This window comes from Phyllostomus hastatus, unplaced genomic scaffold, assembly GCF_019186645.2.
Source record: "Phyllostomus hastatus isolate PE091 unplaced genomic scaffold, TTU_PhHast_1.1 phas_scaffold_755, whole genome shotgun sequence".
Lineage (NCBI taxonomy): Eukaryota > Metazoa > Chordata > Mammalia > Chiroptera > Phyllostomidae > Phyllostomus > Phyllostomus hastatus.
This window is the reverse complement of record NW_025334039.1, coordinates 9,901,610-9,928,887: the sequence shown is the minus strand read 5'-3', so window position 1 is coordinate 9,928,887 and position 27,278 is coordinate 9,901,610.

Genomic DNA, 27,278 nt, shown 5'->3' with positions numbered 1-27,278 from the left:
AGTTGTTGGGGAAGAGGGTGCTGGTGGAAGAGGGAATGAGAAAAAAACAAGTCCTGATATTTGAGCTATTTGCCAATAGCTCTTCTCTGATAGTCAGATTTCTCTAGTCTCTGTAATTTCTCGTGCCAGTGGGTGTCAGTCTGAACACCTAAGCAGATGGCCTAAATATGAGGGGAGATTTGACATTTAGCTGTTAATTTATTTTACGATGTTGGCTGCCATGTATTATACATGAGGTAAATAAAAGTGATGGACTAATTGTGGAAACGTGTACTGCCTTCCAATTATTCTTGGATTACGAGTTTAATATTTTGAAGTATTCCAATTACAGGAAGATTTGTCACTGCGGCAGACTTTTTCATTTGTGGAATTCCAACTTTATCTGCAGAAAGGCGCAGCTGATTTTGTTCTGCTAAGTAAATGAACGTCTTAGACTTTCTAACACATTTGGGATTTTTTTTTCCTGGTTGAATCATATTTTAGACTTATATTTTTGACAACCTATTTCACAGATGACTGGCCTCCCCCTCCCAATCTGGGATTCTGGTCCACTTTCAAAGAGGAGATCCACATTTGTTATCATAAAAGGGCAATCTTGTCATTTTAAAAAGATCACTTCTGGTTAATTCAAAATCTGTAACTTGTTTTGGTCTATTAGCTCTCTCATATTTCTTTTCATGAACAATTTGATTGGGAGAGGAATGGATCAGCTCAACAATATGGCTTAATGTTATCCTAATGCCTAGTTAAAAATTACATATAAATTTTAAAAAGCAGAAACAACTAGGTTCTCTCAAGCTTAAGTTAACAGTAACAGGAGCACTAGAATCTTTGAAAGCTAGATGATTGTTTTACTTTGTGTCTAAAGACTTAATGAAACTCAATTTTGTTTCATTTTGACTTCATATTCTAATATATGCTAACAATACAACTCAGAGCCATCCTTCTCATATCATAAAATTTGAAATTGTATAAAAATGGAAATTTTTTTGTTTGCTTGTCCATTTAAGATTACTGTGTCTAATCCAGAGCTTGCCAATTTTATTTTGATCTTTTGCAAAAAGTGAGTTTCATACAAGGAAACATAGTAGCTTTATGACAAAGGAAAATGTTATGCATGCTATGGTTTGAGCATTCTATGTATAAATAGTTACATTAGTTTTATATGCTTGTATCTAATCTCATTCCAAAATGTCATTAGAGATAGCTTAAACAAGTACATAAACCAAAATGGGCAAATTATAAATGAGTTACAAATCAGGAACAAACAATTATAGACAGAAGAGAAAGTCAAAACTTGGGGAAGAGTTTGAACATTAAGTAGAGAACACAGTTGCTAAAGCTGAGCCACAGGTTTGCTCTGCATTCCTGGTATCCAAAGGAAAAGGAAGGTGAGATCAATTCCATAAGATATACCTGCTCTTCAGGGTAAACCAAGCCTTTTTTTCTGGTAATTAAGTTGTTTATAGTAGTAGATTACTATATAAAATTAATATATCAATATACATTTTGGAATAACTCGCAATACAGGCTTTATTATTTTTTGTCACTTTTGTTCCATAATAAAACTCAAGCATGGTGGCTTACAACAACAAGCATTCATTATTTCTCTCTATTCTTGGTTGGGTGGTTCTTTTGGTTTGTGCTGGTTTGGCTGGGTAGGGTGGTCTAAGACAGTCTGAGCTAGGAACTCTGGAATGACTGGGTCATATCTCTGTTTGCTCCCTCCTCTTCCAGAAGGCTATTCAGGTTCATTCATGCTGTGCAAAAAAGGTCCCCAGCACCAAGAGAGAGCAAGTTCCAGTGAGTGGCCATTCTTTCAGGTCCCTGTTTATATCACATTTGCTAATGTCCTTTTGGCCAAAGCAAGTCAGATGGCCAACCCAGATGCAAGGAACTGTGATGCCAACCCTGGCCCACAGGTCCGTGTGTTGCAGATGTGACGAACAAGTTCACACAGACTGTAGAATTCCTGTGGAGAAAAAGGGACGGCATGGCCACTCTCTAAGTGAGAGAGAGGGCCCCGACCTCTGCCTGAACAGGCTTTTATTGTTTTTCTAGGTACATTACATCGAGGATGGTCCTCATTTATTATGCACAGGTTTGCTTTAGGTGGTTACCTTTTATAGATAACAAAGGAAAGGATGTTGCTAATTACATCAAAGAAGAAAGATATTTGCAAATACAAAAGGAAAAGTGGTTGAACTGGTTAAACTCCATACTTGGGAGGTTTAGCTCAGATTTTAGGAAGTTACTTTAAAGATATGAGTAAACATTTGCTGCCTCAATTCAGGGTGAGAGAGTTTTAGCAAAAAGCAAGCCTCATAGCAGCCTAGGTACAATGCAGGCTTGATTCCCCATGGGAAAACCTAACTGTAGGTGTGGGTCCTGTGTGCTGACTCACTCCTGTTGGCTTTCCAGTAGGGCTGGGCCACATTCCCCATACCACTCGGATAGATTCCCTATAGAACTGAGAAACAGACTCTCCCTTTTGAGGGCAAGAGCTGTGAAGTCCTATTGCAAATGGGCATGGATGTAGAGAAGAAAGGAATTCTTGTGACTCTTTCTGCAAACAATCTTGCAGAGTTGGAAAGTCTGTCCTTCTCTTTGCTACTCCCTATTGATCATTAAAGCTTAGTCCAAGGCTGGAGTAGAAAAGGACATTGTATCTGTCATCAATTAGTTACCTTTCAGCTGTGAATGTGCCCTTCAATATACTATATTTTGCCATGTGTAGTGAGTACTTTTTTGCCCAAATTTTTGAGGGAAAAATAAGGATGCACATTATACATGGGTAGTACTAATTCTATATCTATATAAATGTTTTCAATTCTGTTATTTATGCTTATGCATTAAAAGTATAACTCTAGAAAGCAATAATGATATCTGTATGCAAAATAATAACTGAAATACAATAATTGTTTTTATTTCTAAATATAAATAAATAAATCATTGAATTAAAAAATTAAAATGAAGCCCTGGCTGGCGTAGCTCAGTGGATTGAGCGCGGGCTGCAAACCAAAGCATCGCAGTTTCAATTCCCAGTCAGGGCACATGCCTGGGTTGCAGGCCATGACCCCCAGCAACCACATTGATGTTTTTCTCTCTCTCTTTTCTCCCACCCTTCCCTCTCTAAAAATAAGCAATAAAATATTTCTCTCTCTCTCTTTTCTCCCACCCTTCCCTCTCTAAAAATAAACAATAAAATATTTAAAAAAAATAAAATGAAAGACGTTTTTCATGAAAGTTTGGGCCAAAACTGTGGGTGTGCACTTTATACATGAGCACATGTATATAGGAGCACATTATACATGGCCAAATAGGGGTACATGCTCTCTGATAACCAATGGGATTCTTTTAAACATTTCTCCTTAAAGTGAGCCTGGTGGTAAGCTTTCTCAGCAGAGAGCACTGGAGGGACATTGTGAAAAAAAAAGGCTTCCTGTGATTTCTAAAGGGCCAAGAGGTCACCAGTGTGGGTGTGAGTACATTCTGTACAGCCTGCACTAGCCACAGGCCCAGGGTCCCTCTGTGACTTTGCAGCCTTGGCCAGGAGATAACATTTCTTAAGGTCTCTCTGCATAGAAACCAGAACCTTGTGCAACCTACAAGCAACTGCATACAGCCTGGAGAGTCACACACTCCAGTATTATTTCTTTTGCAAGCACCCGCTCCTCCTCCACCACCCTGTGCAGCCTGGTAGCCTCTGTTCCTGATCTTCTAGCACCCTGCACCCTAGCACCACTATATACCCATGTCATTGCTGCTGATCGTCTGCTCCCCTGTCTGATTTCCACAGGGTTGCCTAGTGATTGCCCAGCAATGCCAACCTAGCTCTGGCTATGCTCATCCAGCCAGCTTTTCTGCTATCTAGAGGCTGAACCATCCTTTCCAATGAGGTCTGACCTCTTGTAAGAATGTCCTTTCTTGGGTGGTCTCCCTCAGTCTTTGCATACTTTAGGGAGTTTCCTTTATCTTGTTTATCTTTAATTAAAGAAAATAATTCCTATGTTAAACTCCTTCTGCTTAATCTACTGTGTGGTTTCTATCTCCTGGTTACACTCAGACTGCTATAGGCATGATGTAGAGAAAATGGAAAAGCTGAAGACTGTCTTCCTGATCTTGGTGAACAAGTGGACAACTCAGGTACATGGGAAGGCAAAGAAAAGGAAAAGGAATTGTAGGAAAATGGGAAATAAAAGTATAGGGAGCTGATAATTTCTCTACTCCTTTTATCCCAGAGCAGAAGCCAGGGGTGTGTGTTTTGGGCATTAAAGCTACTCAGTCAATGTTGAGTAAGTGGAATTCTCATATATTGGTGAGAGTGTGTCATGGCATAAAAATCTTTGACAAACATCTGGCAGGATTTTTTTAAATGAAACTAAAAATATGAGTATACTATGACCCAGAGATTTCAATTCTAAGAATTTACCCAAGAGAAATAAAAACATATGTCTACAAGAAGATTTGTACAGAAACAAACAGCTCTTTTATAATTGGCCTAAACTGGAAATAGTTCAAGTGTTCATCAATAGGAAAATTGATAAAATGTGGTATATCATACACTGAAAACTTTTATTAATAAAAAGGATAGATTATTAATATATGCAGTAACATAGTTGAATCTCCCAGATGGATGAATATCCATCTACCCATTCATTTATCCATCATATTTTTTTTAGGTAGACATCTGTATACTTTCTGCTAAATATTTCAAATACTTGTTATTAAATGGTTCTATTTGCTCACAGTTACGTGAAAGAAACTTTATGAAAAAGAGCACAAGTAGTAGTATTCCAGATGAAGTTCTAAAAAAGGAAAATCTAATCTATGGTAGATAAGAATCAGAACATTAGTTGCTTCTGGGGAGGTGGAAATGGTTACTGAGTAGGAAAGGACATGAAGTGATTTTCTGGGATGGTGGTCATGTTCTGATATCTTGATAGAAGTTTGGGCAACACAGAGATAAGCATGTGTATTCACTTGTCAACAGATTTAGTCTAAGACCTCACTGCCCGTGGTTACTAGGGAGACTGCTGCTCATTAGTTGAGGCTATATACACAGCTGCTTCCACTTGGCATGGGTTAAGGGCATTGGGGTAGTAGCAGAAAATGTGTAGATAGATGTGTCCAAGACAGAGCTCCTGGAGCCTTATGCTTTGGTGTTCTTATGCAGAAGTTTTTATGTGCTCCAGAATGGGGGCATGGATGTGCAACAGGTGCCTGTGCATGGCATAGTTTTAAGGTCAGCATGAAGAGGCGAGGCCATCATAGGTGGGCACAAGGCCCAAGGCTAAGGGCAAAAGTCCCAAACAATAAATGTTAAATAGAAGTCAAAGAACTAAGGACAAGACAAACCTCAGAGGTCACCTGTTCATTCTTTTGTTCATTCATTCATTCATTCTATTGTACAAATATTTATTGATCACCTACTATGTGCTATACAGTGCTCTAGGTGCTAGAGATACAGCAGTCAAGAAAACTGAGTTCCAATGGTTAAAAAAGCGTATGTCCTAGTGGAAGAAAAATAGAGAATATGCACAGATGGGATAGATGCAGTGGAGGACATAAAGTAAGAGAAAAGGAAAGGGAGTACCAGAATAGAGAAATTGGTATTTATAAGATGATTGGGGATGCATTCATACTTAAGGTAATATTTAAACACAGATCTGAAAGGTCTGAAGGAGGAGTGTTCCAGGTCAAGGGAGCAGCAAGTAGGAAGGCCCTGGGGTAGGAGTTTGCTTGCCATCTTTATAGGAGAGTAAGAAGCTCAGTTTGACTAGAATCAACAAAGAAGAAAGCAATACATGTAATCAGCATGCTGGTGGGAGACCAGAGCTGATAAACATTTGGGAATTTACTTTGAGTAAAATAGAAAGGTTTTGGGCAGAGATATGAACATAAAAAGTAATGTTTTAAATGGATCATAGTAGCTATGCACAAATTACTGAGGGACAAGGGTGGAAGCATGGAGGCCAGTTATAGGGCTTTTGCATTAAACTAGGTGAGAAAACATGGTAGCTTGGACCAGGCAGGTGAGAGGATAAGATTTGGTCTGACTTTGGAGATAGCTGAAGGCAGAATCCATCAGAGAGTTGGAAATGACTCCAAAGTTCATCACCTGAGGACCTGGAACGGTACATACGTGTTGTGGAAAGAGCGACATAGCAGGAACACATTAGGGGCAATAATTAGGAATTCAAGAAGGGACATGTTGAACCTTAGATGACTTTTAGACTTCTAATTGAAATGGTTAGGTAGGAAGTTGGGCAACTGAATTTGGGTTCCAGAGAGAGGCGTTCTATAGATATGAACTGCAGAGGGACTGCATATCAATGCTGTTTAACACCGTGAAGCTGATAAGATCTCCTGGAGAGGAAGTGTAAGAAAGCAGAGAAGAGGATGAAGGGTTGAAACCTGGGGTCTGCACTGTTGACAGGTCAGGGAGATTAGGAGCAACCAACAAAAGACACTGAAGAGGCCTGGCCAGTGAGCAGAACCAAGAGAAAATGATGGTGTTGTAGGCTGAAATTCAAACGTTGAAGCCTAATCCCCATTATGATGGTACTTGGAGATGAGGCCTTTGGGAGGAATTAGGTTGTGAGGATGAAGTCCTCATGAATGGGAAGAATGCCCTGTTGTAAAAGGGAGAGACACTGGATCTCTCTCTTTCTCCACTGCCTGTCAGGTGGGGGCACAGCAAGAAGATGGGCAACTACAAACCAGGAAGAGCACTCTCCCTAGAACCCAACCATGCTGGCACTCTGATCGTGGACTTTCTGTCTCCAGAAGGGTGAGAAATAAATGTGTGTTGCTTAAGCCTCCCAGTCGATGGTATTCTGTTACAGCAGCCTGAGCTAAGACAGGTGGCCAGAAGCCACATGGAGAAAGTGTTGGAAGAGAAGGGGATAATCATTTATGTCAAACCTTGCCGATGGCCCAGGGAACAGAGAGAAGTACCGTCCAGCCACTTTGTAACAGAGGCCAACAAGGATCAAGAGGACACTATGCATCCAAGACTCTTGCCATCTCTCCATGGGTCACAGAAAACACCCTCTCAATGCCATGTATCCATCATCTCCTGGAAGTAGCATGGCAAGTTTGAGGAGGTCAGAAATACCAAACCACAGCATTTAGTGGAAAGGACGGCAGAAATCACTTCATTGCATTAACTTTTTCTATTGGATTAAAAGGTTCTGCCCAGCAGGAGAAGCTCAGAGGGAGAATGAGGTATTAAATAAGTAAGTAAATGAAGCTGCACTTTCTTAACACATCCAAATGTGGGATAAGTAATTAAGTGACCTTACCTCATTAATAGGCACTCTCTGAAGGGTCTATTTTTAATGCACTTGACTAAAATATAATTTTCATTTTTAAAAGTATAATTAACAGTATGGACCCAAGTTTAATGTGCCCGTTGATTATAAATGAGTTGCATATTTTGTAATAATGCAGAGGTGGCTCAAATGTATGTGCAACACACAGCAGAGTGTGGGATGGTGCTGGGCAGTCGATAAATATTTGTTAATTAAATAAGTCCAGTTGAATTTTAAATTTTTTTTCCTTGAGGTTTCTATTCTCATGGATGAGATCAGAATAGAGATCTTAAACAGAGACTTAGGTGCTGTTCTGGTTGTTTTCTGGGCAACATAAGAGTCATGGCAAAGTTGTCACACTGTGAGAGAGGCGAATGAGAAGAGTTTGAGAAAAGGAGTAATTAATTGAAACACTTGTTAAATTAAGCATTCTGTGAGCAGTCCATGGTGCTCATGTTATTTATACAAACAGAACTTCTGTCTGTGCCAGCCTCTTGGAATCTGTGTCAGAAATGGCCCTATTACTTTCAAATCAGGAAACTGAGAGTCAGGGACCCTAGGGGATTGTGCCAGGTTACTGGTTAGATAAAGCGATGATGGTTCTTAAACTAGACTCTATCGAGGTTTTCTTCCTATACCCTATCAATGATCCTAAATTCATAACCTGTGTTGATTTTCTTATGAGCGCAGACCAGTCATTTTAAACAAGACACTCAAAAACTCTGATGTGTGTGTATGTGTGTAAATAAAAAGGACTGAGAAATCATCAATATTTTCAAAAAACTTGTATCTACTTAGTGCTCATTCTCCACATTCCTTGACCTACAGCACAAGTAAAGGAGATCTGTCCTATAGAGCCCAGGTGGAGAATGTAAATACTTAGAGGATCCAAAAGTTTGATAAAAAGCGAAGGTTATTTGACGACTATGGCAAAGCAGAGAGTGTGTGCGCTGGTGGAAGGGAGAGGCTGGTGGTCAGCTCCAGCCAATTTGCACGGGATAATTGTTGCCCCACCTGATGATTTTCCAGAACACTGGATTTCTATGTGAAATCTCCAATTTTGTGTAATGGCTGCTAATTCAGATTTCAAAAAGCTGGATCATCAGAACATTGTGCAAGTAAAACTTAAAAAACAAACAAACTTGTCTCTGTGATGGGTTTGGCCAGAGGCGTCCCCTTTGCAACTCTGGTATAGAGGTTTCAGGTTAATCTGCAATCTCCTTTAATACATACTTTTTACCAAGGAATTCCGGTGGGCCTAGCATTGCAGTAAACACTCTGGGGATAAGGAGAAACTTACCATAATTCAGAACACATTTCTTACCTTCTGGGAGTTCTCAACTCAGTGAGGAAGACCAACATATGTGTATCTATACATGGATATACAACTATGTAACTATGTATAAGAAATAACTAGAGAGGTGTGTAATCAATAATAGACTGGGTGGTATAAACTATAGGTACTACAGGAATTCAGAGGATGGTTAGTAGAAACAAACTGGGGAGTGCCGTGGGCTGATTAGTGATGTTTTGTCTCTCAGTTCCAAATACATTCTTTTGGCTTGATCTGCGACAATGGGCCTGGGCCCTTTAACTATTTCTCCTTTGCCAGCTGACGTGATGTTAAGCTTTGTTATAAGAGAAGGAGACAGTTTTGCTTCCTGGTTCTGGTGTGCTAGCTTGGCAGGTTCCCTCACCTGCTTTCCAGCACCTGGCTCCTCCACTTCCCACCTCCTCCAGTGCCTGTCGGCCTGCAGAGTCTCCCGCCATCCACGTTGGACTGTTTTATAGTGGGTGCCTCCAGTGAGGCATCTCCCTGTAGACAGCTTTCCTGAAATCCTAGACAATGGATTTCTGGAAAGTTCCAGAAGGAGGATTTCTGGCAGTTTGCACCAACAACAGAGCATCAGTGATTCAGTAAGCCACAGTTGTGCCCAGTCCAGGGTCCGGATCTTAGCCCAAGACCCTCCCTCATGGGTGGCATTCCCTTGTTACTCCAATCCCTTGTTAGAGCTAATAATTTTTATATTAAAATTTCTCTGTTAAAATGACAGGGCAATGTGGGTCTCCTGACTGGACCAAAAGTGATATAGGTTGTGTTTTTCCCCCTTAAACTCATAATGACTTTTCCAGGGGCCAGATGCCTTGCATCGATCCAAGCATTTGGTTTCAGTGGGGGCTGTCCACCTTCCTTCTCACCCTCCTGGTGATTGGCTTATAGAGCAGGTACTTTATCAGAGAACTTCCTTTGTTTTTCTTAAAACTTGAGTTGGAGTGATGGACATATCCTACATTGAGGTTATAATGGTAGTTACATATAGGTATATAATGTACCCTTAAAATAAGTATATTTACTGTATGTAAAGCATATCTCAATACACTTATTCTCTGAGACTGAAGCTATGAATATAAACTCAGGACATCCTGAGGCCTTAGTTCCAGCCTGCTGGGGAAGGTCAGCCTGAGACAAGAAAACTGACATGCGCAGTGCTGAAGACGAGACACAGGAGAGAGAGAGTGTGCAGATGCTGGCCCTTGGTTTCTTTTGTTTCCAAGAGTGGATCTACCCCTTTCTTTTCTGTTATTTGTTCATATGAGCTAATAAATTCTCCATTTTGCATTAAGCAGTTTAATTATATTTCCTTTTACTCGTAACTAAAATATCTAATACAGAAAGGAAAGGTCATTGTAGCCTGAGCTAATCAGTGTGAGCAGACTGTTTTAGAGATGAGGGTGAGCTGGCTCTTGTAGGGTGCACAGAGAAGAGGTAGAAATACACCGTAGGTAGAAAATAAAGATGGGGTATGCACTGGTTTAGAGAAGCTCACAGAGTGTAACAGTTCAGAGCAGGGCCTTTGAAGTCATATGGACTTGTGCTTACATCTTAGCTTTGCTGTTCGTAGGCTGGTGTCCTGGGATAGAGTCCCAGGGTCTCGGAGTTTGAGATAACTTTATGCAACATTTAAATGAGATTAAGTATTATATTTAAAACATCATAGTGACTATTATGGTAATAAAAATGATAGTAAAATTAGCAGTGAAAGTGATTCATGGCCATGCTTATTGGAAAAGAATATATAAAAAGAGAATCATTTTATTTCAAATGGATAATTGGTATAATTGACATCATTCTCTAGAAAGTTTAAGAAAAATTATTAACCAAATTACACTCACTTAGAAAAGAAGTGGGTGATTCCTAAGAGTCAGCAATGGCTCCCCAAGAACAGGTCATGCCAAATTAACTTCCCATCCCTTTTGTCAATTTTATGAGATGGAGGAGGTAGAGAAATGCTATCAACATGGCCTGTCCTCTTTGAAAGGCCCTTGTTAAAGTTATAACAGAGCCTGAATTGGACACTTTCAGCCAAAGGCCTTCCCTTTACAGAGTATCCTAGACTTCTCATCAGCTATGTCCAATTTTTAGGAAGCCTTTTCTTTTATTGACCTGAAATTTCTATATTTTCCTCTTAGTTCTGCTGTTTGGACATGAATACAAAGAAGACGAGCTCTACCTTCTATTACAAAAAAATATCTCCCACGTCTTCCTTGTATGTTCTTCTTTGTTGTACAGTCTTCAATTTCTCACATTGCTCATCAGTTAAAATAATTTCCGAACATATAATTTTCCTTCCCTTTGGTGCTTTATTTTGCCCTGTCCCTTCTGAATTGTGGAGCCTCTTAGACTTGGTTGTGATCATTCTGACGATTCCAGACCTATATGGATTGCAGAAAGACTGATACATAGGATGCTTTATATTTTTATCGTATGATTCCAGTAGTTAATATTTTAAAGAAGCCCTGTCAAATTGTTGATTCACTTTGCACTTGAGAAGAAGAAAAGTCAACTGTACCATTTAAGTTATACTCTTCCAAATCTACACCTATAGCTGTGCTGTAACTTAATTTTTTAATCATTTTTATTGTTATTCTATTACATTTGTCCTAATTTTTCCCCTTTTGCCCTCATTTGCTCATCCTACCCCCTGCTCCTACAGTCAATTCCCACCCTGTTGTCCATGTCCATGGGTCATTCATACATGTTCTTTGACTAGTCCCTTCCCCTTATTTCCACCATTATGTCTCTCCCCCTACCTCTGGTTACTGTCAGTCTGTTCTGTGTTGCCATACCTGTGGTTCTAGTTTAAATCTATAATGTAAGGTTTTACCGTTATACTTGATCCATCATCTATCACGTTAGTATCTCTCCTGGCTTCATTTCATCTTCACATTGGATTGGCATGATCCCACAATCGTGAGCCACTGACAGAAGGTTTGAATGGGACAGAACCAGGTGTGGGTCCCTGAAGCACGTCTTAAAGGTTGCCTTCTGCATTGACTTTTTTTTTTATTAATTGGTACTTTTTCAGCAAAGTGTTTCAACTAGCTATGAATTTTCTTATTTGCATTTCAGTCATCTTCTCACATGGACATCAAGGAAAATTTTTTCGGGTTATGAGAAGAACCTCAATCCTAGGTTATATTAGTCAGAGTTCTTCAGAGAGACAACGACCATCAACGTGTGTGTGTGTGTGTGTTCAACTGATTAGATGAGGTCCACCCACATTCTAGAGAGTAATCTGCTTGATTTAAAGTCCACTGATTTAGATGCTAATTTCATCCAAAAACACCTTCACAGAAACATCCAGTATAATGTTTCACCAGATATCTCAGCCTCATGGCCCCGCTGAGTGGACACATAAAATTAAGCATTACACTAGCGTTTAAGCTCTGGCACGAAGGCTGCCACAAGGAAGTTTTCAGTTCACACCCTTCACAAAGGCACTGTGTCGAGGGAAGGAGTGGACACCACACTGTAGTCAGTGTGCTTGTCACCAGGCTATGTGCCCCAGACTGTGACTGCATCTGCTGGCAGGAAGGGCACTCTGCTCCAATTGGTGTATAGGCACAATCTGTTTACCAAGCCCTGTGCCTTTGGGCACCTTTTTCTAACTCGCACAGAGCCTTCGCTTCTAATTCTCACTCAGCTTCTCAGTAGCTAGCTGCCCATGAACTAGATCATTCATTTGTATGAATGAAGCCAGTTTTCCTCATCTGGAAAATGTGTACCTGGTTGTGAGACTCAGACCAAATAAGTCAGCACTTATTAAATGCCTGTTCTCTTGCTGTCTGACACACAGCAGTAATGTAGGAAAAGGCACACAACCTGGTCTTCCCTCCAGAATGACCTCTTAGCATGTTTTGTTGCAGATATTTCTTCCTTACGTGGCTTCTCTATGGATTCCATTAGGCCCACTGGCTGATTTGGACGACCACAGGGGCTGCTTTCCAAACATTGAAATGACAAGAGACTCAGACATTGAAATTCCTTGTCTGACTTAGACAAGGGCTGCCAGAGTTGAGGGACAGTGAGACAAGCTGTAAGTTCCCATTGCCTGAAGCACACAGCTGGCAAGTCTAATTTTAAGTCCTTGCTGACATCCTCTTTGACATCATACATGCAGAGAGTCCTATTTTATAAAAACAATAAGTTCCAGGAAGAAAATAAACAGATGACAGCCATGCAGCCTTCCAAAATGGAGCGGACCACGTGGTCACAAATAGTGTTTGTAAATAAGTTAATAAGTTGTTCAAAGAAATTCAGAATTAGGAATGGATAAATAACAAGACTATTTTTCCCCTAATTAAAAGTGCTTGGCTGGCTTAAAATACTGAAGTGTCACCTGTCTTTGTACAGGAGGGCCACTTGGAATCAAGATTAAATCTCTTCTAATTTCACACCAGGTTACAGTCTCCTCCTTCAATGGAGGGACAATGAATAAATCAAATGTGAATGAGTAGAGAATAAGAAAGCACCTTATTCTTGATTTAATTAATTAATTAATTAATTGGTTTTTTGGAGAGGGGAAGGGAAGGAAAAAGAGAGGGAGAACAACATCAATGTGTGGTTGCCTCTCATGTGCCCCCTGCTGGGGACCTGGCCTGCAACCCAGGCATGTGCCGTGGACTGGGGATCGAACTGCCCATCCTTTGGATCGTAGGCCAGCACTCAATCCACCGAGCCACATCAGTCAGGGCTTATTCTTGATTTTAACAAGTCACAATTTCAAAACAGCTGAGAATGTAGTTCCTCTGTAGAGCATGTCCCTACTCCAATAGACTCTGCTGAGGATTAATTTAAAATTGTTCTTAACAAAGCATGTGAGCATTCTTACTGTCTTTCTTCTTGTCCCTCCTCTTCCCCTTCTCTACAGAAAAGCAGACTTGACAGTGACAGCGATGTTTGTGCACACTCAGCAGAAAGAAAACCAGTGCCTAGTAAATCTGGTCTGTTTTCTTTTCAGTCATTCCCCACAGCCATTGCTTTCTGTCTCCCTCCCCCCAAAGCTGGGCCTTCCTGGGTGTGTCTGTTTACAAGAATAAAAAAAAGAGAGAGAGGGAGTGAGGAAGAAAGGAAGAAAAAAGAGACAAATAGTAAATGGAAAAGGTGAAAAAAAAAAGAGGGGAAGATGAGAAACTTGGATGGTCCCCTTGGCTTTTTGTCTGGTATCCAGTGAATGAGACTGATTCTGTGATGACTTATCAAGGGTAGAAAGAGCTCGGTGCCCCGGATGCAATTCCTGCTCAACTGCATTAATCTGCTTGCAACTCCTGAGACCCTCCATTTCCTCAAGTCCCTCTAATCTATAGTTAATAGAAAGGCAGCCTCAAAGCCTTCGAGGTTGTCTACTTCACTTTGTAGAGGAAAGGACTAAGGCCTTGTGAAGGATGACTGAACCAAGGTCATTCCACCAGCTGTGGCTTTAGCTGCACTAGGATCCACGCTTCCTGGAACCCACGCTTCCTGGAATCAATCCACGCTTTTGTCACTGTTCTGTGCGAAGTCTCTACAAACAGCTCACTGTTCCTATTATCTCTAGTTAGATGTCACTTTGAGATTTCCTGAAAATACAGTTGAACAAATGCCAGCTGGCTTGTGCATTGATTTACTTTTCTTATGCTTTTCCAGGAGGCTGAGAAACATGGGCAGTCATATTAACTTCAAATAAATACCTTGGTTCAGCTTAAAACAATCTCCACTCTCATCATCGTCCCCAATCCTCCCAGGGCCCATGCTTCAGTGACTCTAATCCACTCTTTTCCCTTATACACATCCAGTCCACTTTTTTATCCTGCACATGCTATACTTTCTGCCTGAAAAATCACAACAGCAGTGACAGCAATTGGCATTTATTGGTTGCATACAATGCCTCACCAGCAATGATTGATTGGCAGATCACTGGGATTAATCACCTAGGGACTTAGAACATTGGCACACTGACTAACCACAGCACTGTCATTCATTGCTTCTGAGGCTGAAGGGAATATTTCATTGCGTTATACAGGGAATTTCATGCTGTACCAGTTAAAGCTCAGACAGGAAAACAGAAACTGGGCTAAGTATTTCAAGCAAGAAGGGCCTTATAATAGGGAATTGGGCCCTGACTGGTGTAACTCTGCAGTAAACGTCATCCTACAAACTGAAAAGTCTCCAGTTGGATACCCTGTTGGGGCACAAACCTGCCTGGGTTGCAACCAGGTCCCTGGTTGGGGGCATGTAAGAGGTAACTGATGTTTCTCTCCTGCACATAGGTGTTTCTCTCCCTCTCTCCTTTTCTTCCCATCTCTCCAGAAATAAATAAATAAGAATCTTTTAAAAATATAGGGGATTGGATACAGATAAAACCGCTGGAAGAACTGCACATTAAAATTGGAAGAACTGGACATTAAAATGGGAAGAACTGGACATTAAAAGGTCAGGAAAAGGCTGTTAGCTGTCAGGTTCCTGCTATTGTCACGAGACCTGCAAAACAGTCACCATAACTTAGAACATTGAAAAATATATTTCCCACCTGCTGACAGCTGTGCGTGTGCCCACCTCTCCTGGAAGAGCACTAGTTCCCCTCTGTTGCATTTCTGCCTTCCCACATATCATTGGGGTTCTTTTTACTGGTGCAATCTAGCATGGAAACCTTATAGCAAGGGGTTATGGGAAATGTAGTTTCCAGCTATAAGCCAGAAGGGGAATATAGAGGAGAGAATGGTGACAAATTGCCAAAAATCTGGCACAGATGGCACCCATGTTTCTTCATACTGAAGTGGGAAAAGGAAGAGAAAAATCCTTTTAGCTTCTATATCCATTCTAGGTAAGCAGTGACTTATCCTACCAAAAGGAATCTCAACTTCCTCCTCTCATCACCAGAGCCTACAAAACAGAACACTGTATGGAGAAAGAAGCCGTCAATAACATTACAAACACAAAATACGAAGGCAGCAGTCATTCCCAGGCTCATAATCTAGATCAGAGGTTAAGAACCTTTTTCTGTAAGAGGCCACATAGTGAATATTTTAGACTTTGCGGGCTGTCTGGTTTCTGTCACAGCTATTCCATTCTGCCCTAACAGTGCTAAAGCAGCCATAGACAGTGTGTAAATGATTGAATAACTATGTTCCAATAAAACTTTAGTTACAAAAACAGTCAGTGGGCCAGACTTGGCCTGCAGTCCGTAGTTTTCTTATCTCTAAACTAGATAAATAATAAGTGAAAAAATAAAAAAATAAAAAAACCCAAAAACCAAGCTCCTCTGAACACAAACTAAACAAACTAACAAACATTTCAGCCACCTAGTAGAGCTAGCTGGGATAATGACAATGCAGGAGACAGAAGGATATGGAATATACAATTACTTGCTTACTTGTTTTGGTTAAGGGTTTGGGGATGAGGGCTATTCCTATACTTTGATGAAGAGCAAGCAGAGACAAAAAATCTATGCACACTGTTGAAGTTGCTTATACCTGTACTATGTGGACTATCTAGGACATATAATTTTGATTACAGAGTTTGAACCTAGGCTTCTCAACAAAATTATTTGCACCATTGTAGATGATCTTTCCATTGTAAGTGATGAAAACCAGATTCAAATCAACTTAAACAAAGGAAGGATGCCTGGACTCTTGTAGCTGAGCACACCGGGTTATAACCGATTCGTTGCAAAGCTGGCACTAGGTGTGCATGCACTGTCAGTAGAGATCAGTCTCTCTCCATGATTTAGCTCTGCTTCTCTCCTCTTTTCTTCATTCTCACTCAGGCAGACTTTCCCTTTGGGGTGGCACACCTATGATTGGCCAGCATCACAAACCTGTTGGGAAGGGAGTGACACTTTCCACATATTTCTAGCAAAGTCCCCTGGCTGACTCCAGTTGGCCTGAACTGAGTCTCAGGTTTAATACAGAACCAATTATTCTGGCAAGAGGGAAAGAAAATGTGCCCTATTCAGGTAGGATTGGCTACATCTCAACCACCCAGACTTAGAATAGGGGAGGAAGCATAGTTCCTAAAAGGAAAATCAGAATGTCATTATGAGAGTGTAGTGAAATGAAGGCCAGGAAAGTAGGAACTACCACAAGTCTACAATTGGACTTGTTTTCTCAGAGTTCCAAGATCCCCCATGCTGGCTTAAGCACTGATGCCTAAACCAGGGGGACTGTTTCTAATGTTTACAGTTCAGATTCCAATGTCCCTCTAAGTAATGGTGCTACATCAGCCATAGGCATATAGCTGGTATGAGGCAGATCAGCAAATAAGGTTGAATGACAGTGGAACTTACTTAATTTGGATAAATATAACACACATTTTGTAAAATAACTTTCTGAAGATTCTTCAGTGAAATGGAGACCATTTTCCTTTCTAAACCAGAATCATTTGATCATTTTTTCTTTCATTCTCTTGAAAGCAGTTAACGAGAGAGAGAGAGAGAGAGAGAGAGAGAGAGAGAGGTCATAGTTTTCTTTCTAGGAGGCTATAATGCTTGACATTACTTTTCCTTTAGCTTATTCATTGGATTGAGTAAAAAACTTGGAAGCCTTTGAAAACAAAGATCATATAGATTTCATTTTATCAGGTTAAAGAGATATGAGTTTCATTCTGCCTGAAACAGCTCCTACCCTAGCAGCTGTGGATATGCAATGTAAGGGTGGCCACTGGTACGGTGGTGTGAGCAAGCACTGACCTTTTAGATTAGTGCTTAAGCCTTCATTAAGAAGAGCATCCAAAATGACAGCCATGCCTCTAAGGAAGTCCAGCATTCCACACTGGTAGCCCAAGCAGTGAAAATTGATTTGGCGTGGGATTCTCCTCTCCAGGGCCCCCATACTGGGAGTCAGGAGCATAAGACAGCATGCTGGCAAATTCCAATCACTTAGGAGCTTTCCTTTATGACGCTGCTTTGTAAGAATGTGTCTAGTTAAATTCACAGGGTCATTGACTGTGGCTTTCAAAACACGAGGTTTTATGAAGGAATGCAGACCTGGAATCCAAGGTTCAGAGCCCAGACCTTCAAACAGATTAATCGCCATGGGGAGCGTCATAAGAGTTTTCTAACTTTGGCTTCATCCTGTGCCCTAGCAACCATGGGCTCCTATTCAGCAGACCCAGGTATCCACTATGGTCTGTTGGACAGAGCACTGGGCAGGGAGCCAGGAACTGGGCCAGGCTCATTTCAGCTCCCCAGCTGGCTCCCTGTGTGCTCCCTTGAGCAGGTTCTTAACTGCCCTGTCTGCATTTATATCCTATTAAGTTAAGAGGAGAATGATAATGCCCCAAGACACAGAGTTCCAAGGTGGGGAGCAGAGGTGGGACAGGTGCGCAAGTGTGTATGTGTCTGCTGAGGAGGGGGAGTGTCTGGCGGGTGAGTAAATCATTGGTGTTGGAGAAGGCATCCTGCTCTGTCTAGTGGATAAAACAAGTGACTCTTTGCTGCTCCTACATTTGCTTTCTGATAAGCTAAAGAAGAGTAATAGGGGGACAAAAAAGATAAATGAGACTGAGGAACAAATGAAGAATTGACAATCTAGTCCAAAAGCTTAATGTAACCTTTTAAAAAAATTTTGTAGAATCCCGTATGGAAATGTAAGACTATATTTTTCCAAATTTGAATTTAAAATGATATTTTCCCACAACAGGGGGGCATATGGGAAGACCTAAATAAATATTTATCACATTAGTGAAATAATTTTAAACATTAGCTAGAATTTAGCCTGTCTGTATCAGACAAGGCAACCTGTGGAGATTACTTTGGCATTTGAGTGCCTCCTATATGCCAGAGGTAAAACCTCACACTTTTGTATAGATTGTTTTATTTCCTCCTAGTAAGGGACACGTAAAATAGATGTTTGTCATTGTCCCCATTTTACAGATTGGGAAAACAGCCTAGGTGAATAAGAGTTAAACACATTTCCACAAAATTGTGGAGCTAGGATTAAAACCCAAGCAGTGCAGCAGATTCTAGAGTCCGCATAACCCCCTCCAGTGCTCTGCCAGTGACTGTCCTGTCTACCTGCCGCTGTCATGTGAGGCTAGGAAGACCTGGGACTGAAGGCACCACCTAGAAAGGAGTGCTGGTCCTGGGCAGGGTTGCCAGCTTTGACAAATAAAAATACAGAATACCTAGTTCAATTTGAGTTTAAGATAAACAACAATTAATATTTTATTAAAGTATGTCTTATTCAATAGGTGGGGCATGCTTATTATGAAGAAAAATTGTTTGTTTAACTGAAATTTAGATTGAACTGGGTATCCTCTATTTAACCTCACCAACCCTCTCCCTGGGAGTCATGGCTGCGGGTGAAGAGAAAATGCATTCCATAAATCTTGGGAGGTCGGGGATCCCAAAGAAAAAGACCTGCACAGTGACCTGCTCTTTACAGTTTAGCACTCCTAGTCTCAACATCCTACCCAGAGATACTTGCTTCTCCAAACCAGTTGAAATCTAAGGTGTTTTAGGCACTTAGAGTGAATATAGGTTAACTGAGCATGAAGGAAGAGTGGGTATCTTGTAGAGAAAACCATCTTTATATAAATATGCCTTGAGTTTGTGGGAGGAGTTCACGGGCAATTTCTGCCCATATAGAGTTGACCCTTAAACAACACAGGAGGATGGGGTTAAGGTATCTACCCCCTTGCACAGTCAAAAATCCATGTGTAACTTTTGACTCCCCCCAAAAAATCTAAACTCTAAGAGCCTACTGTTGTCTGGAAGCCTTGCAGACACCATAAACAGTAGATTAACACATATTTGGTATGTTATATGTATCATCTACTGTATTCTGACAATAAAGTAAGCTAAAGAAAATGTTAAGAAAATCATAAGGAAAATTGATTTTCAGAATTTATTGAAAAGAATCCAGACATAAGTGATCCATGTAGTTCAAACTCTCGTTCAAGGATCAATGCAGTAATAGCTGCAGCCCTGTACCCTCTCGCTGTCTCTGGCTCAGAGATGTGTTTTCTCTGGCTCAATGATTATTGCTGACACCCTGCCTTCTGTCCATCAAAGTCTCTACCTATCTTATTTTCTTATACTTGGCTACTGTCCTGTTCTACTCATTTATGTTATCTGTCTGCCCCTCTCCTTAGCTGTTTGAGTTGATAACTACTTTTAGGAAGACACCTCCCCAATAGATAACACGAATTCTATTTTAATTCTACAACTGCATTGGATTAAATGTCGTCAGTTAGGCAAATGTATGCAGGTTTTAATACAATTTATGCAAATTCCCAATGATCCTCCTATTTCATACAGATAGCAATGACCATTGGTAAAAAAAAAAAAAAATCCTAGTGAAGCCCACAGGTAGAGAATGTGTGTAATTGAGCACTGGACTGAGTTGGGCTGCTCTAAGCCTTGAAAGAGCATGCAGTGTAACTGTTAATAGGGACTAACATGAAGAAGAAGGCTCAAGGGGCTGGACCAGAACATCTTTGGTTTAGAGGCAGTGAGGCACTTAATCTTCGATTTATAAACAGCCCAGAATCATATGTAGGAATATCCATTTTCTGCTTATGAGAGTCTCTTTCTCCAAAGAAGTAAAGAGATCTGCCAACCATTTAAATGAAGAAAAATGGGCCTTAGACTTTCATTTTGCCTGCCTTGATATAAACCAGATTATGAATTTAGAAGACTTTAACCTTACTCATGGCTCCCTGTTCTGAAAAGAATCATGCTTCAAATTGCTGATTGTGATCTGCTCCATTGTAGAAGAAAGTTGTTGAGGGGGTGAAGAAATGATGTTAATAAATCATGTGCACAATTTCACAAAGCAACTAATTTTATTTTTCTGCTTTGACCACATTGTTATATCAACACCTTTTATTGAGTGTCAATGGATTAAATAAAGTAATAACCATGAAAATGATTTAAAAACTACATAAGCACGATGCAAAGAAGTATGGATGGAACCATTAAGCTGTCCTTAAACTTCCTTTGTCTTTGCTCAGAACTCAACTTCTGATTTACAAATGGACAATGAAAAGTAGCATTTGAACTTGGGAGAAGAATGCATCTCGGATTACTTTCCTGTTTCTAGCCTTGAGAAATATCACTGATGAGGGGCCAGAGGAGGCATAAATGCCAAAGCCTGTTAAGTATTTAAATCTGGCTGGTGACTATTTATCGTCATGTTCCTTTTATCCTCACCCAAACCATTAGGTAATCAAGTTTAGACTATTCACTTATGCGTTTTCAATATTTATCTTCTGGCCATTTAAACCAAGGTGCATTTCCGTGATTAAAAGTGGCACAATGAGGAGAGTTATGAAAAATGACTATAAAAGAAGAAAATTGGAAAGATAAGCTAAATAAACGAAACCAATGAGAAAACAGGCTTCACAAAGAGATGGAAATACATGTAATTTTGTGGAAGAAATAGATAATGTTAGTTAAAAGGTTTATAAAGTGCTTGGGGGGAAATGAGAGTCAGCTGTTTAAATGAGGCAGAGATGAACTAGAAATCAGTGGAGCTGATGGAGTGGGGAAATAAATTATTTGAGATTCAAGGTTTTAAATAGGGATGCAGTGGTGTTTGGAGACAGAATGTCAGAAGACCAACATGGGTGAATTACAGAGATCAAGGTGGGAAATAATGAATAAACTTGAGGAGCCTGGATGAAGGGAAGGAAAAGAATGAATTCTAAAATGATAAAAGTGGGCTTGAGTCATCATGCATAACACACTGAGACTAAAATATGAATATTCAACAGTAATATAAGATCATCAGATTAAATAGTTAAGAAATGATATGAATATAATAAGAACTAGAAAAGACAGAGCAGTTGGAAAAAAGGCATTTTCTATTTCCCTTTTAGGATTAAGAGTTCTGATTGCAAATGGAGGGGAATGAATGTCAAGATAAATAAACTTATTGTGCTCTTGGCAAATAAAGGAAGCTACTACTAATGAGAGAAGAAATGGCACCCCTCCACACATGCGTGCACACACAAACACAGACATATATATACGGGGGGGGGGTGGAGGGAGGAGAGAGAGAGACAGAGAGGCAGAGAGGCAGGGAGAGAGAGAGGGAGAAGTATACTATATTTGGCAACACTTCCTTCTTCCAGGAAGCAGTCCCTGGAAATTCTTATGTAATGTCCTCTTTATTAGTGTATTTGAAGCTTTAAAATAGCACCATTCGTAGTATTTTTCTCTTTTAATTTGCAATTATCTTTGTGTTTGGGAAGAAACATTTTCCTCATTGTTATCATAAGTGTGGATTTCATGTCTCTTCCCATTTTTCAGGAGTGAGGATGACAGGGCTTTAATTTTGTTTGTCCTCTTCCCCATAGCCCAGAACCAGCTCACGATGCTTTTTGATTATTTCTGCAACTATCACATACAAAAAATTGGTATGGGAAAAGAGTCATATTTTCGGAAAAAAGAGGCTAAAATTTAGAGTGGAAATTAAATTCGGAAATAAGTAATCTGGATAGAAGAATAGAAAAATATTAGCAGATGAGAGCCAATTCCACCAGGTGTCTGGCTGCTGGGAGGTCACTATGACCATTATGGAACAAAGATATTTGAAATTGAAATGCAAAGCTAGCTCAAGCATTATTTCACCTGACAAAAAATAGCCACATACTTACAGAAATGGATGTTCCCCACCCCCCAAACCCTAGGCAGGCAAAATCAATTACATATTTTTTTCTAAAAAGGGTTGTCTTCTTGTAATGCTGATAACAATGGATAGGTGTGTACCTAGCCTAGATGAATGTTCTTAGGCCCCTGTGTCAGACCTTGAATTTGACAAGAGTTTCTCAAGGGCATTGGAAAATTTTTCATCTGCACAGTAAAATTAATTTAACAATGAAAACCATAGACAAAACCAGCCCAGTTGAACTCCCCATTAATTGTGTACTCTACCCAGATTTTTTTTTCCTGAAAAATTATCTGGTCTACAATGGGATTTACAGCTAAAAGGCACAAAATTGTTGACAGTGACTTGTTAATTTAAAGACAGAAGCAAAAGAGAGGGTATACTGTATGAAGGTGTGTTTGGGTAATTTATAGGAAGTCTATCTAAAAACCGTTGACTCAGGTACGGTTTCATTAACTCTCCAGGCTCAGCTCACTAGTAGATCTGTTGGCAGAATGCAGAGATCTCTATTTTTTATCATCAAATGAACACTTGAGTTAGGTCCCTCATATTAAGTCTCAATAAAGCCATCTTCCTGTTCTCAAGTGATTCCCCACGACTGTGTGATTCAGGGTACCCATGTGTGGTTTCCCAGTGCCAAACAAATGAGAAATTTTTCTGTGGAACGGAAGTCTATATTACAGGGCATTAAGCATTCTTCATGACACCAGCGAGATATAAGCAAAGTGTGGATCTTTTCTTTACAGAAGTGCTAATGTGGTACTTTCTGGAATCAGAGCATGGCTCGGGGAACTGGAGACATTATGCACTTTGAAACTCCCAAATTACTTTCGGCTGAGTTTCAGCATGATTCGGGTCCTTGATTCTGTCAGGTGGGGGCAGCAATTGTTTCAGTGGGATGCAGCTGAGAAGCTGTGAATTTACGAGCATGGCTTCCAGAAAAGAGAAAGCACATTTCATGGTGCCTGCTCAAGGCTTGGGATTGTGGGTAGGGACTTGAATGGTCTATTGTTTCACATAAATTGAAACCCTTTCTGGATTTACCTCTAGTCTATGTTTGAAGCAGTTGAGGCATTTGTTCTGCCCCCCTCCCGCTTTCTTTGTTAAACTCTCTCCCCACTAGCATTACCATCTTTTTCTTCTTTTTTTTTCATCTATTAAAAGCCAATTTTGTGACCCATTTGAGACTGCCTTCTTTTTTTCTCTTTTCCTCCACCTGTTCCACCCTCATTTCTTCCTCAAGCCTTGCTATGGGCCAGGTACAGCATTAGAGGTGGGAACACACAGCAAAATGATGATGGACCTGTGAAGAGAAATAGACAAATCTAGTCCAGTTGGAGATTTCAACACACTCTTTCAGTAACTGATACAGAAAAAAGAAACCTCAGAAAACTTCCTTTTAATTAAGGGAATAAAATAATTAGATCTATATTTTACAAAGGTGACCCTGCCGTCAGTATGAGATAAAGCATTACAACTTTAGAGTATAGAATATAACAGTTTGGATTATGGCTATGCTTAAAAACGGGAAAAGTGTGTGTGTATGTGTGTGTGTGTGGTAGAAAGAGAAAAGAGAATAGAAAACAGCATGCATTGCTCTATTTTATGTATTTGTGCACTGCCCCACACAATGTATTTTTCATAGTGTCATGGACAAAAACAGTTTAAGAAACCATTTAAAAATAAGTGGATCCAAGTTTGGAAAAGTAGAGGCAACAAGACAGGCTACATCTGCAATCGAAACAGAGAATAATGAAGGCCTGGAGAAGGCAGCTGCTTCATGTGGCAAGGAACTACATTGGCTTAATGTTCTGCCTCACCATTTCTATTCCTGTGTTGCATTTTGCAGAACCCTGAATAAGAGAGGAAATTGGAAAGCTGGAAGGAAGCTCTAACTTAAAGTCAGAGAACTTTTGTTTAGTTTTCCCTTTGTAATAAAGCTAGAGAAGCTATCCTCATCCTAATGTGCTCAATTTGTTTTAGAAAAAGACATCTTAAAATGCATACTGTAAAAATATAGCTACTGATTCCCATGGTGTCCAGTCCCACTCCGATGCTGAAGTGCCTGGATTCATAGACGTGTTGCAAAAGGAGAAATGGCTCTGGTGGAAGGATCAGGTGCACAGCCACAGGCTACATTAGCTTCCTCAGGCTGCCGTCACAATTTCCACTAACCCGTTTTCAGGCTGGAAGTCTGAAATCATGGTGTTGACCGGGTCACATTCCTTTTGAAGGCTCTCGGGGAGAATCTGCTCTTTGCCTCTTCCAGCTTCTGGCGCTCATGGCATTTTGTGACTTGTGGCCACTTCGTTCTAGGATCCACCTGGATAATCCACGATGCTTTCCTCATCTCAGGATTCTTAATTACACCTACAAAAATTCTTTTCCCGAATAAGATAATGTTCACAGGTTCTGGGGATTAGGACAGAAACATATCTTGGGCGGGGGGAACTACTCAGCCCACTACAGAAGGGAAGTGTACTTCAGCCCATATTTGTATATGACACTTCACCATAAAAGACCTGGCCTGTGCATCTGCTATGGATGGAATGTCTGTGTCCTTGTCAAGTTCATATGTTGATACTCTAATCCCTAATGTGTTGGTGTTTGGAGATGGGGCCTTTGGGAAGTAGATAGTCATGAGGGTGGAGCTATCATGGTGGGGTGGTGCCCTTATAAAAAGAAACAAGAACGTGCATATTATCTCTCTCTCTCTCCTCCCTCCCTTCTTTCCTATTCTCCTTCCTGTCTCTCGGCCATGTGAGGTACAAATAGAAGGCAGCTATCTGCAAACCAGAAAGTGGGTCTTCACCAAACACCAGAACTGCCAGCACTCTGATCTTGGAATTCCCAGCCTCCATAACTGAGAAATACATGTTTGTTGTTGAAGCCACTAGTCTATGGTGTAGCAGCCCGAGCTGACTGAGACAGCAGCCAAGCCAACACAATGTGGAAAACGATTCACTCTGTGGATGATGCTGAGCATTGGTGCTGAGGCAAGTGGATAGAATGGTGAGCCAAGAGGCTGAGATTCACAGTTGCTGTTTTGTTTCTTTGTTATTGTGGAAAAAAAAATCAAGAGTTTATTGGTTGGGGGTGGGTTGATAAGAGTATATATTTTCCTATGGTACTGTTCTGGGGAAATAACACCAAATAGGCAAGGCAAAAGTTTGTTAAGAAAGGGATGCCTACCTATATCATTTGGGGCTACTGCCTAACCTCTGAAATTCTCAAAATCCTCTTCTGTAAAGTTAAACTGGATGATTCTATGTTCCTTTCTACTTTCAAAATTATTTCCTTCTGTCAGAACTTTATAGCAGGTGTCTAGCTCCCCAGCCCCCTTCCCTCCCCCTTTGCCCCACTAGGGGCTTGTAGTTGCCTCAAGTTCTCACAGGATGACTTGCTGGTGTGCAGGGAAGTGATGCCCCACAGCAGCCTGCTCCTCTGCCAGTGGACAGGTCTCTGGAGAACTCCAGAATGGAATCTACCCCCTTAAGCAAATTAAAGGTTTTATTGGCAAAATATAATGTAGTAATGCACCATTTATATTAACTTAGAAGATCCAATTTGGAACACCAGCAGAAGAGGTGATGTAAGTGTGCCTGTGAAGCACATAACAGTCTGTTGGAATCCTTAGGTGTTTGGTGGTTGCTTGTTGTATTTGCACGCACAGGTGCAGGAAAGGAATTCACTGTACAGCCGCTACTTTTTATTGTTTTGATTCCAGACAGAGAGGAAGGGGGTGTGAGGGAGAGAGAGATGAAGAGAGAGATAGAAGGAAAGAGACATAGATCTGAGAGAGCCTCCTGCATGTGGCCAGACCAGGACTGAACCCACAGCCTAGGCATATGCCCTGGCCAGGGATTGAACCCACCACTTTTAGACTTATGGGACGAGGCCCCAACCAACGGAGCCACACTGGCCAGGGCTATCGTCTCTGCTTTTGAAGGAAACCTCTGGAGTCCCAGCCTTGTCACTGGCTCACCCACTGTTCCTTCCACTTCAGAGTTGGAAACCTGGAGCTGTTCTCGTCCTGGGCTTCAAATAGCCCTCTCGGCTTCAAGAACTCCAGCCTTGTTAGGATGTGGCTCTGTTCCCATCCCTTCCTTGTCTGGAGCCCCCGGCATTGTATTCACTCCACCACTCCAGGATTCAAACAGCCCTGCAGACATCTGCAGCTTTGCTTCTAAATGGCCTCGAGCAGTTTTGATGCTTTGAGCCTCAGAACCCTGGTACCTCCGGCTTTGTGGCTTCAGTGCTGAAAAACCCCTTTGCTGCTTGCCCCTTCCCTCTAGGCATCTGACCTTCAATTAGCTGCTCCTCCTGACACCTAGCAAAGGCCCTTCTAGGGGAAGACCTTCAGTCTGTCAAAAGGACCTCTCTCCCTGCCAGGCAGTATCCTGCCCCTTTTTCCTCTTCCAAGATAGAAGAAGGGAAAGCAAAGTACAGCGAACTCTTATGTGCTAACAACCTATAAGATGTAGCCCAGCTCTGGGGTACCGTCCACCCAGACAGCGCAGAGACCGCCTCAGTTGCTGTGGCAACCCGAGATTCACTCCGGCTGCCAGCCTTCATGAATTGTTAATAGGGATTCTGCATTCTATAGTTTCTCCACTTCAGACTTGTCCATTTAAGCACAACATCAATCTGCCTACTTTAAATGACTAAACCTATTGTTATTTTTTTAAGCTGAAAAGTCAGATATAGGAAGTTTCCAATAAATATTTGATGAATGAATACATGAATGAATGAATGGTTTGAGATGTTCTGTGTCTGTAACAACGTGAGGTAGTTTTAAACACACTCAGTGCAATAGATTCCTCTAGAGAATGACGTAAAGATTCAAGAAAATCTGTGTGGGGCACTTAATCCTCCCTCGTGGAAGATCTACCCTTTTCTTGAAATGGGCCTGTGCTATTATTTTATGATTCTACACTATATTTGGCTACGGATATTTAATCATAGCAGGCGCTACTTTTATACTGGTCTTTAGCCAAATAAACATTTTCACATAATCTCAAAATGTTAAAT